We start from the raw sequence: 12283 nt of genomic DNA, 5'->3' as shown, positions 1-12283 counted from the left end.
TTTTTGTCATGTATTGCATGTTCTAATAGTTTGTCATGTCACATACCCTTATTGCACCTTTTAACGGATTTTCATGATATTATCCTTATATTTTTTTCAAAGTTTTGTCAAAACAATTTGTCATGACACTTTTTTATTGCTCAAGTAGTTATTGCTCTTTATTACTGGTTATTTGTGAAATTTAGGTTGAGAAAATGAAAATTCATATTTGCAAAATAACTATAATTATTTTATTTTCTATAAACATTTAATTTTTTTTATTAAAACATAATTTGTACACATATTGCCCCTTTTAACAGATTTTCATGTTATTATTCTTAATAAAATTAAATAAAAAATACATAATTTGATAATTTTTTTTCATGTAAAATGTCATATATTTGTCGTGTAATTGCATCAGTATATTTTATTTTTTATTAAAAAAAAAAAGTATTTGTGTGTAAAAACATGTTCTGTCATGTCACTTTCATGATGTCATATTTTTGTTGAAACATGTCATGTCACTTTTTTGTTGTTCTTTCACTTATTGTCCTTTTTATTATTTAATGAATAGTTATTAAAATAAATTTTAAGCATATGAAAATTTTTATTTTCTTAGTAGCAATTTTATTTTTTTATAAAAATAGTGAGATTTATGTCAAAACTTCATTTATTCGTTCAATTAAATGAAATGATGCTTAAAGTAATAAAAAAAATCATAGGTTAATGATTTTTTCCATACATTTTTTTTTTACTTTTTTTGTCAAAACAATTTGTCATGTCACTTTTTGTATTGTTTGTGTAGTTATTGTTCTTTTTCCCTGGTTATTTGTAAAATTTATCTTAAGAAAAAAAAAATATTTGCATAATAACTATAATGATTTAATTTTTTTAAACAGATTATATTTTTATTAAAACATGATTTGTGATGTTACAATTTTTGTTTTTTTCGTACACATATTGCACTTTTTAACAGATTTTCATGTTATTATGCTTAATAATATAAAAAAAACATAATTGCATAATAAATTTTTTTTATTTAAAATGCCATATTATTGTCGTGGAATTGCATTTGCCACATAACTAATTTGTTGCGCTGGTTTTCCCGATCTCACGCAGATAGCACAATAGACCAAAAAACTTTAACCACGCACACCTGGGGCTCATCATCACTCCACCCCATTAAAGTCAGATTTTAGTTAAAACATAATTTGACTTGCACATTTTATGGTTTGTCTTGAACTTATATTTAAGAAAATAAAAATTAATATTTTCATAATATCTATTATATTTTTTATGAGTTATATTTTTTGTAAAAAAAAATTTACGTCACTTTTTTATTGAGTGGTCCAAGATGGCGGCGTGGCAGTAGCTCGCAAAAAAAATGGTGCTTTCACCATATTTAGCTCGACCTTTCACAATACATGGACACCAGAGTCAGCTGTGTTCATGTGTATGACCACCAGACACTGCTACGGTACAAGCATCATGCAACCATAATCTGCATGATTATGTCATCAATAACCTTCGGGACCTCGGCTTGCTGCAAACTCTGCCACAAAGACCAGGCCCTCAGCCCTCGGTGTCACCTGATGCCGGTGGCCGGGAGAGGGGACGTCGGAAGCGCTGCAAGAGGGCAGGTGTCTGTGCTAGGCTAAATGCTAACCCTAGCCGGCCGGCTCTCCCGTCCATTTTTCTTTCTAACATCTTCTTCCTGGACAATGAACTGGAATACATCCGACTCCAGCGAACCACACGGCGAGAGTATAGAGACTGTTGCGTCTTTGTTTTCACGGAGACGTGGCTCAGCGACAGAGTTCCGGAAGCCGCCATCCAGCTAGACGGGCTAAGCGTGTTTCGAGGCGACAGAAATGCAGCTCTGTGTGGTAAGAGTCGCGGTGGTGGCGTGTGTGTTTATATCAACACGGAATGGTGTAAGAACCCAGTGCTAATGGTAAGGAGGCACTGAGTGAACTCTACGGCGCTATTAGCAACCTGCAGAATGCTCACCCCGACGGATTGTTTATTATCGCCGGAGATTTCAACCATGTGAATCTCAGGACTGTGCTTCCTAAACTCCATCAGCATGTGGACTTTGCAACGAGAGGAGGGAACACGCTGGATCTTGTTTACACAAACATCCCCGGCGCGTATCGTGCGGAGCCCCGCCCCCATCTCGGATACTCAGACTACAGCTCTGTTATGTTAATTCCAGCATACAGACCGCTCATCAGGTGCTCTAAACTGGTTCTGGAACAGGTGAAAACCTGGCCAGAAGGAGCTACTTCTGCTCTTCAAGACTGTTTTGAGTGCACTGACTGGGACATGTTTAGAGAGGCTGCAACCAACGGCGATTCCATCAATTTGGAAGAGTACGCTACATCAGCAAGTGCGTGATGATGTGACCATCTCCAAGACCATCACTACACGCTCCAACCAGAAGCTGTGGATGACTGCAAATGTGTGTGTGCTGCTGAAACAAAGAGACTCTGCCTTAAGAACAGGGGACAAGGCAGCCTTAAAAACAGCAAGGGCCAAACTGTCCCGAGCCATCAGAGAGGCGAAGCGTGCACACGCGAAGAAAATCCACAACCGCTTCCAGGACAGTGGAGACACCCGGCGAATGTGGCAGGGCAGCCAAGCAATCACTAACTACAAGACATCACCACCTGCTTGTGACCGTGATGCCTCTCTCTCAGATGCGCTGAATGACTTCTACGCCCGGTTTGAGGTACAGAACAACGTGAAGGCGAGGAAGACCACCCCTCCTCCCACTGACCAGGTGCTCTGTCTAACCACAGCTGAAGTGAGGAAAACTTTATGCAGAGTTAACCCACGGAAGTCTGCTGGACCTGACAGCATTCCTGGCAGAGTGCTTAGGGAATGTGCAGAACAGCTAGCAGATGTCTTCACTGACATCTTCATCATCTCCCTGAGCAGCAACGTTGTTACCACGTGCCTCAAGACAACGACCATTGTTCCCGTGCCGAAGAAATCTACTGTCTCCTGCCTCAATGACTATTACCCATCGTGATGAAGTGCTTCGAGAGGCTCGTCATGAGGCACATTAAAACCCAGCTTCCACCCTCCCTGGACTCCATGCAGTTTGTGTATTGTCCGAACCGTTCCAAGGACGATGCCATCTCCATAACCCTCTATCTGGCCCTCACCCACCTGGACAACAAGGACTCATATGTACGAATGCTGTTTATTGACTTCAGCTCAGCATTCAACACAATCATTCCTCAGCACCTGATCGAGAAGTTGAGCCTACTGGGCCTGAACACCTCCCTCTGTAACTGGATCCTGGATTTACTGACTGGGAGACCTCAGTCAGTCCAGATCAGGAACAGCATCTCCAGCACCACCACACTGAGCACTGGGGCCCCTCAGGGCTGTAAGCTCAGCCCACTGCTGTTCACTTGCGACTCACGACTAACAGACTCACGACTGTGTAGCAATGCACAGCTCCAAACACATCATCAAGTTTGCCAATGACACGACCGTGGTGGGTCTAATCAGCAAGAACGACGAGGTAGCATACAGAGAGGAGGTGCAAGGGTTAACAGCCTGGTGTGGAGCAAACAACCTGTCTCTGAACGTTGACAAAACTAAAGAGATGGTTGTGGACGTCAGGAGAGCACAGAGCGAGCAATCTCCACTGATTATTGATGGATCCTTTATCATGGACATTTACACCACACGCTGCATCCGCAAAGCAAACAGCATTGTGGATGACCACACACACCTGTCACACACACTTTTTACTCTCCTGCCATCAGGAAAACGGTCCCATCAGGCTTCTCAATACACAGAACTGAAACGGAACTCACACACACTCACTCACACACACACTTACTCAAATGTGTGTTACCGAACTTTACAACCTGGACTAAACACTTAACACACACTCATTACTCATCTCAATCCATTCCACCACCATTTATTTATTTATTTATTATTATTTATACTTGACCATACTACACTCTCTAACTGCTGTCTTTTTGCACCTTTCACTTCATTATACTGTTTACATGCTGTTTTATGCACCTCTTGACTGCTGCTGTTTTTTCCACTACATTGTTCTGGTTATTCACGCCTGGTATAGTTTTTAGGTTTACTGGTCGGCGCTATATTTGTTTTTTTGTCTTGTCTTGTGGTGTCTTGTGTTGTCTGTCTGCACTGTCTGTCTGTACTGTTTTTTTGTCTGCACTGTTTGCACTAGGTTGCACTCGATGCACTTTATGTAGCTTTGTGTTGTGTTGTAGCTCTATGTTGTTTAGTGTAGCACCAGGGTTCTGGAGGAACTTTGTCTCGTTTTTACTGTGTACTGTGTACCACTGTGTATAGTAGAAATGACAATAAAAGCCTCTTGACTTGACTTGATATTGCTCTTATTTTCTTTTACCAGTTATTCATGAAATTAAGTTAAAAAAATACAATTTCGTGTTTGCATAATAACTATAATGATTTAATTTTATGAAAACATGATTTGTCATACCACCCTTGCGTTTTCCATTAAATTAATGCAACTCAATGGTTTTAAATGAAACTTATGCTTTAAAATATGAAAATTCATATTTTCAAAATGAAATTTTTTTTATGAAAGTCATCCTTTTGTCAAACCATGATTTGCCATGTCACCTTTACATTTTTCAGCACAAATTGCATGTTTTATTGGTTTGTCATGAACTTAATTTTTAAGATTATGAAAATTGATTTGTCATGTCAGATTTTTGTTATCCATTCAATTATTGCAACTTATAATGGTTGTTAATTAAGATATGCTTGGAAATATGAAAAATTATATTGAGGTATTAGGTATACTCAAGTAAATTCAAGTCAAGAGGCTTTTATTGTCATTACTACTATACACAGTACACAGTTATAACAAGACAACGTTCCCCCAGAATTCTAGTGCTACACTAAACATAGAGCTACAACACAACACAAAGCTACATAAAGTGCATCGAGTGCAACCTTGTGCAAACAGTGCAGATGAAAAACAGTACAGACAGACAGTGCAGACAGACAGACAACACAAGACAATACACATAACCCAAGATAGCGCCGACCAGTAAACCTACTGTATACTCTAAATATACAGTACTGTGCAAAGAAAACTATGAAAACTATAACCAATATATAAACAAACACAATGCAGTGCAAAAAACAGCAGTAGCTGCAGTCAGGAAGTGCAAAAAACAGCATGTAAACAGTGTAATACGGTCAAGTATAAATTATAATAAATAAATGATGGTGGAATGGATTGGGATGAGTAATAAGTGTGTGTTAAGTTCAGGTTGTACAGTTTGGTAACACACATTTCGTCTCTAGGTTATGACCGTAACCCTAGTTCCCCGTGGGAACGGGACGCTGCGTCGAAATGCTTTGGGAACGCCCCTGCGTGACCGCGCTCTGAACCACATGTGAAATCTGACCAATAGGCGTTTAGACGTGACGTCATCGGCGTGCGACGTCGCGTAAACCAGGAAGCTACAAATGGCTGCAAGATGGAAAGGACGCTAGCTTCTGCACGAAAGAAGGTAAGTGCCGCAGGGATGTATTGTGGGACGAGTGTCCAATCACGCCACACTAACCAGACCCTGCCTAGAGAGTGAGGGCCTCGGCACCTGCACGTAGGACAGAGGGGCCCGTGGTGGCTCTGAGGTCAAGGTCATAAAACCTGACAAAGGTCAGTGGGGTGGACCAACCCGCAGCATCACAGATGTCCTGGAGTGACCCTCCAGCAGACCAGGCCATAGAGGCTGCCACACTCCGGGTGGAGTGAGCTCGGACCCCGAGCGGCACGGGGAGGCCGGAGGACTCGTAAGCCGACACTATCGCATTTACTACCCACCTGCTCAAAGACTGCTTATTGGCCGGGAAACCCTTCCTGTTAGGGCCCTAGCAGACAAGCAGCTGCTCCAACTTCCTCCATGGACTCGACAGGTCGTGTGGGAGCAGAAGGCACCTTAGGTACATACCCAGGTTTTGGATAGAGAAATACTCTGGCCATGCCAGGGGCAAACTTCAGGCGGAACAAGGCCACGGACAGATCCCTGATTCTTTTCAGGGACCAAATCGCCAGGAGGAAGGTGGTCTTAATAGACAGAAACCTAAGGGCCACCTTGGCTAAGGGCTTGAAGGGGGGCTCCGATAGAGCTGCCAGCACAACAGCCAGGTCCCAGACAGGCACTCTGGGTCGCGTCCCAGGCCTCAGCCTTCAGGTGCCGCGGAGGAAACAGGGCTTTACTCTGCGGCAAACTGTTCATGTAGGAACTCCAGAACCAAACTGATCGGGCAGTTAACTGGGTCCAAGTCATGGTGCTCGCACCAAGATGTGAACAGTCGCCATTGTGCAGTGTACGAGCTCCTCGTGGAGGCAGCTCTGGAGTGGAGAAGGGTCTCTACTACCTTGGTAGAGAGACCAGCCGCTACGAACTGTGCCCCCTCAGGGGCCACAGCCACAGCCTCCACAACTCCGGGCGGGGGGGAACTAGGTTTCCACCCGCCTACGAGAGGAGATCCCTCCTGGGAGGAATTTTCCACGGAGGGCCCTCAAATAGGGACACCAGATCTGCAAACTATGGTTTGCCCGGCCACCAGGAGGAGACGGACTCCATCCCGGCGAACTCTCTTCAGAACTCCCGGGAGAAGCCCGATCGGGGGAAAGGCGTACAGGTGTAGCCTCGGCCACGACTGTACCATGGCATCCAGACCTAACGGGCTGGATGAAAGAGAGAGAACCAGAGATGACAGTGCAAAGTCTCCCAGGTCACAAAGAGGCCACTCATGACTGCTCCCCACCCCGTGAGGGAAGTGTCCGTTGTTAGCGTCACGCGATGACAAGGAGTCCCTAAAACGGGGCCTTGGGACAGAAACGTAGGGTCTCTCCAAACATCCAAGGCTCGAAGGGCACGCCGCGAGACCTTGATAGTGCGATATGGATTTCCCCTGGGGGAGAACCCTTTGCCCCGGAGCCACCACTGGAGGGGCCTCATGTGGAGGAAGCCGAGCGGGATTATGCTGGACGCTGCCGCCATGAGACCCAGCAGCCTCTGGAACTGTTTCTGAGTGGCTGGCCTTCCCTCACCCTCCTGACTGCGGTGAGGATGACTCTGACCCGAGCGGGAGACAACCGTGCCTGCATCCTGGTCGAGTCCCACACCATGCCCAAAAAAGTGGTCCCCTGCACCGGAGAGAGCACACTTTTGCCGGCGTTTAGTCGAAACCCAAGAACCTTCATGCAGGCAAGGACAACATCTCGATGCCGAACCGCCTGGCGCTCCGACTGAGCCCGTATCAACCAGTCATTGATGTAGTTAAAAATGCGGATGCCCTAGAGCCGCAGCGGGGTTAGTGCTGCGTCGACGCATTTCGTGAAGTTGCGAGAGTGCTAGGCCGAACGGGAGGAACCGATATTGGTAAGTTTCGCCACCGAAAGCAAACCCCAGGAACCTCCTGTGTGCAGGAAGAATGGAAACGTGAAAGTATGCGTCCTTCAGATTCACCGTGACGAACCAGTCCTCGGACCTGATCTGAGTCACAACCTCCTTGAGGGTGAGCATCCTGAACCTGTGCTTCCTGAGTGAGCGGTTCAAGGAGCGAAGATCTAGAATGGGACGCAATCCGCCATCCTTCTTCAGAACGACAAAGTACGGGCTGTAGAAGCCTGACTCTCGAACCGAGGGGGGAACCACCTCGATGGCCCCTTTTCCCAGGAGTTTGCGCACCTCCCATTCCAGGACCAGAGCCTGCTCGGGCCCCACCAGGGTGGGGCACACCCCGTTGAACCGTGGAGGAGAAGACGCAAACTGAATCGTGTAACCATTCTCCACAGTCCGCAGGACCCACCAGGGGACTTCTGGCAACCCCTCCCAAGTCGCCAGAAAGTCCCTCAGGGAAACCAGCCCCTCTGGGCTGTCCTCTGACCCACTCAGAGCAGCTGGGGCGAAGCCCTGTAGCTGATGACACCTCACGAGAGGAGGCGGAACCCCCCCACCCACAACGCTTTGTCGGGTGGAAAGAATGGGAGCGAACCGCTGGAGGAAGGCTGCGCCCTGAAGCACACTTCGTGGCAGGGCTAACAGACCTGCCTCCTCAACCCAAAAGGTCTGAGCGGCGTACCGCGGCCGTTGACACCTCCTGAAAGGCGGCGGGCCTCCCCCACCCATACCGGGACTCCCGCTGGAGGGGGGCCGTGCTCTGAAGCAGAGCCAACGGCCCGGCCTCCTGGTGGTGTCTCTGTGGCTACCAGAGCCGCCATGGACCAACCGACGGCCCTCGCCATGTGCTTCATGGGCCGAAGGGTTAAGTCGGCAGCACAACGCAACTCCTTAATATCAGCAGCCCCAGACCTAAGTCCCTCATCCAAATCATGTAGCAGGTCAGCATGGTATGCCTGCAACACACCTATGGTGTGGAGACAACCAGCAGCCTGGCCTGCTGCCACGTAAGCCTTCCCCACTAAGGCTGATGTAGCATGCAGTGGCTTAGTAGGGAACACCGGGGCCTTTAGCGATGATGCTACGCTAGGGAAGAGATAGCTGGCTAGAGTCTCTTCCACACACGGCATTGCCCAGTAGCTGCAATCTTTAGCCCCAACCGCGTTCGCGTAGCGCGAGGAGTGACGAGAAGAAGTACATGCAGAATAAGGGGTTTCCCAGGTCCTGGACACCTCTGTGTGCAGGTCAGGAAAAAACGGAAGGCCCCGGCACCGAAAAAGCGACACAGGACACAGGAAACGCTCATCCAGATTACTGGGTGCGTGCTGCTTTTGCTGGTCCACTGATCCAGCTTGGCTACGGCTTGTGTCATGACCTAAAGGAGCTCCTCGTACAGCACCGGCTGCTTGCACTGGGAGAAGAAGCAGCCATCGGGACTGCTTCTCCGAGAGAGCAGGAGCTCGATTCAGCAGACGAGGCTGGAGCGGACTCATCCGACTCCAACCCCGCTGCTATATCGGCCTGCGAGCCCCACGAGCGCCACTGATGGCTTGCAAGAAAAGGTTGTACACAGCTAAAAAAGCTGAAAAAGCTGTGTAACGTCATGTTTAAGAACATGAAAATTCATAATTTCATAACTATAATTTTTTATTTTTCAACTTTTCGTGTTTTGTTTAATTATTGCACTATTTAACTATTTCTTTTCATGAAATTATGCTCAACCCTCTGGAGTCTGAATTGCCGCCAGCGCCCAAACGTGCTTTTTTTTCAGATGCCAGCAAAAAGAACTTAAACTGCTTGGTCATATTTGATCAAAAATGTCAAACTAATACATCATTTAAATCTGTAAAGGGTCTACTTTCATTTGTGTATTCTCACTATATAAACAAAACGTATTTTTTTTAAATGAATAAAATTGTCAGGGTGCGCCATCTGTCGCCTTTGTCTGCGTAAACTTCGTTTAGAAACACGTCATCAAAAAGCGCTGAAACTCGGCCAATAGCTGACACACGGAAATAAAAAATATATCTTTAGACAGCTTTAGGAGCGTTTGCATTTTGAAGAGCGAGGACTTTCCAGCAAGTTGCTACGATGAGTAAGTTATTAAATCTTACATTCTGATCATATAAAACTCATATTGTTTGTAGACATATCTGCCTAGCTTTTGTCAGCATTGCCTTTTAATGTTACAACAAAAATCCGCCAATATCTGCTCATTTGTAACATTACCTGTTTGTAATTGTATGCCCTAAATATTGTTGACGTTATATAAAGTTATATTTTAGCCTCAGTTCAGTTTTGGTTAGTGTCACTGATCATCCTGAAAGGCTGTTATGTAGTGTTAGCTAGCAGAGATGTTCCGAAATGCTGAGGTGTAAATGCTATATGTACAATGCACGCTAACAAATATATATTGTTCAAGTGTATTTATCAAAAATACTAAAAAAATATATTGTTTGTTTATTTTTAGGAATGTGGCTGCATCACTCTTGCCGTCACTGGAAACTTACACCAGGCCACGCAGGTGTCGCTCCATTTTGAGTTCGACCGAGACTTATCCTGAGTAAGTACATATTTTATTCATTCATTTTCTCCCGCTTATCCGTAATCCGGGTCGCGGGGACAGCAGTCTAAGCAGGCTCCCGCCTTTGACTGCTGCCCAATCCTCACAGCACCGTCCCTTACGGTCCCTCCTGCAGGTGGTGAGCCCACGGGAAGGCGGCCCCACGTCACTCCGACGTCATGGACCTTGATATTTCCCTCGTAAGGGACCCCCAGAGCATAGAGGGTTAAGGGCCTTGCTCAAGGGCCCAAGAGTGGCAGCTTGGCGATACCGAGGCTTGAACCGCAGACTTTCCAATCAGCAACCCAGCGCCTTAACCGCTGGAGCCACCACTCCCCCCTACATATTTTATATTTTCTTAAATTATATTTAGTTTGAATCATTATTGCATTGTATGTCATATGCAAACAACTTTATCAATGACAATATTATTTGCTCAGCTGTAAATGGTGATGGTGTAAATGTCTGAGATACATTATGGTCTATGGCCCATCAACAAACATTTATCTGTCCTATTGCCCATCAACAAATAGGCCTATAGGCTGTACAGTGCATGCTAACAAATATATATTGTTCAAGTGTATTGCTCAAAAATACTGAAAAATATATTGTTTGGTGATTTTTAGGAATGTGGCTGCATCACCCTTGCCTTCACTGGAAACTCACACCAGGCCACGCAGACGTCGCTCCATTTTGAGTTCGACCGAGAATCATCCTAAGTAAGTACATATTTTATATTTTCTCAAATTATATTTAGTTTAAATCATTATTGCATTGTATGACATATGCAAACAACTTGTTGACACAATTAGTGATGTGTGTGTGTGTGTGTGTTTCATAAACAGATGTGATCATGCACCTGCTCCAAAAAGGGCAAAGGCAGCACACAGTCCACCATGTCATGGAAGGATCAGACAGATAACGACACAGTTCCACAGACTCTGCGATTCCTGCCCGCACGTGAACCTGGACCTCAACTGAGGTCTTCTGACTCTCATTCTCCATGTAGTCTATATAAAATGTTTTTCTCTGAGAGTGTTGTGTCAACTCTGTGCCACAACACAAATGCTCAAGCTGCCAAGTCAATAGCCAAGGGATGCAAATACAAATGGAGAGATGTAACCGTGAGTGAGATGTATCGCTACATTGGGCTCTTATTTTACATGGCAATGGTAAAGTTGCCCTCCATCATAGACTACTGGTGACAGAGCAGAATTTTCACAGTTCCCTTTCCAGCAACAATTATGTCAAGGGACAGATACAGGACAATTTCGTGGAATGTACACATAAATCACCCAGATGCAGATAAAGAAAATGACAGAAAGAGGGGCACATCTGAACATGACCGTCTGTTCAGAGTGAAACTGCTTATGGACACAATCCGTAAGACATGCAAAGTAATTTATCATCCTAGAAGACATTTAGCCGTGGATGAGAGGATGGTAGCATGCAAAGCTAACACACAGTAGATAAAAGCCAAGCCAACTAAGTGGGGGTTCAAGTTGTTTGTTTTTGCTGATTCCTCAAATGGATACACTATTATTATTTGATGCATAGTATTGTAGCCCTACAGGCTAGGATTTGAGGAACCCTACTGTAGTGTATTGTTATTGTTTTGTTGCACTCTTTATTTTTTATACATACTGTACTGTATTGTTTTATTGTTACACAATTCCCTTTTAAATGCTGTCCTTGCTAATGTGTATTTTAAATAAACCACAAAGGAAACACATTCTTTCTTGTAGTACTGTACTTCTCACTCAGATCCTGGCTCAGTGATCCACAGCTCATTATGTAATCGACAGCCCATTATGCGACCCAAAAACACCCTCAGACTCCAGAGGGTTAAGATAATAAAATATTTTTATGATTATTTTGATAAAAAAATGTTGTCAAAATAACTTGTCATATCACTTTTTTATTGTTTGTGTATTGCTTTTTTTTTTACTGGTTATGTCAGGTTATTTACATGATTTGTCATGTCACCGTTTCATCGTTAAATTATTGCACTATTTAACAATACGTTTTATGAAATTATGCTTAAGATAATAAAAAAAAAATCATAATTTAATAATATAATAAAATAATAATAATTTAATCAAATATTTAAAAAAAAAAAAAAAATGTTTTACTTTTGTCAAAACAGTTTGTCATGTCACTTTTTTATTGTTTGTGTAGTTATTGCTCTTTTTACTGGTTATTTGTGAAATTTAGTTTAAGAAAATGAAAATTAATATTTTCATAACTATAATGATTTTATTTTTTTAAACAGATTATATTTTTATCAAAACAT

General features: G+C 44.2%; 1 protein-coding gene and 2 long non-coding RNA genes across 3 annotated transcripts in view; 2 read left to right on the top strand and 1 right to left on the bottom strand.

Annotated features, from left to right (window-relative positions):
- The window catches only part of LOC310720928, a 308842-nt gene that overhangs the window by 202161 nt on the left and 94398 nt on the right, over window positions 1–12283 (top strand). The window lies entirely within an intron of this gene.
- tescb (tescalcin b) overlaps window positions 1–12283 on the bottom strand; it is a 138536-nt gene that overhangs the window by 45084 nt on the left and 81169 nt on the right. The window lies entirely within an intron of this gene.
- On the top strand, window positions 9502–11414 carry LOC310720923. Its single transcript, XR_014531865.1, has 3 exons — window positions 9502–9990; window positions 10617–10788; window positions 10836–11414. It is a non-coding gene; the product is annotated as an uncharacterized lncRNA (long non-coding RNA).

The sequence above is a fragment of the Silurus aristotelis genome (genome assembly GCF_946808225.1).
Source record: "Silurus aristotelis genome assembly, chromosome: 26".
NCBI lineage: Eukaryota > Metazoa > Chordata > Actinopteri > Siluriformes > Siluridae > Silurus > Silurus aristotelis.
Note: the sequence above shows the minus strand (reverse complement) of the source record. Positions and strands in the feature narration are given on the sequence as shown.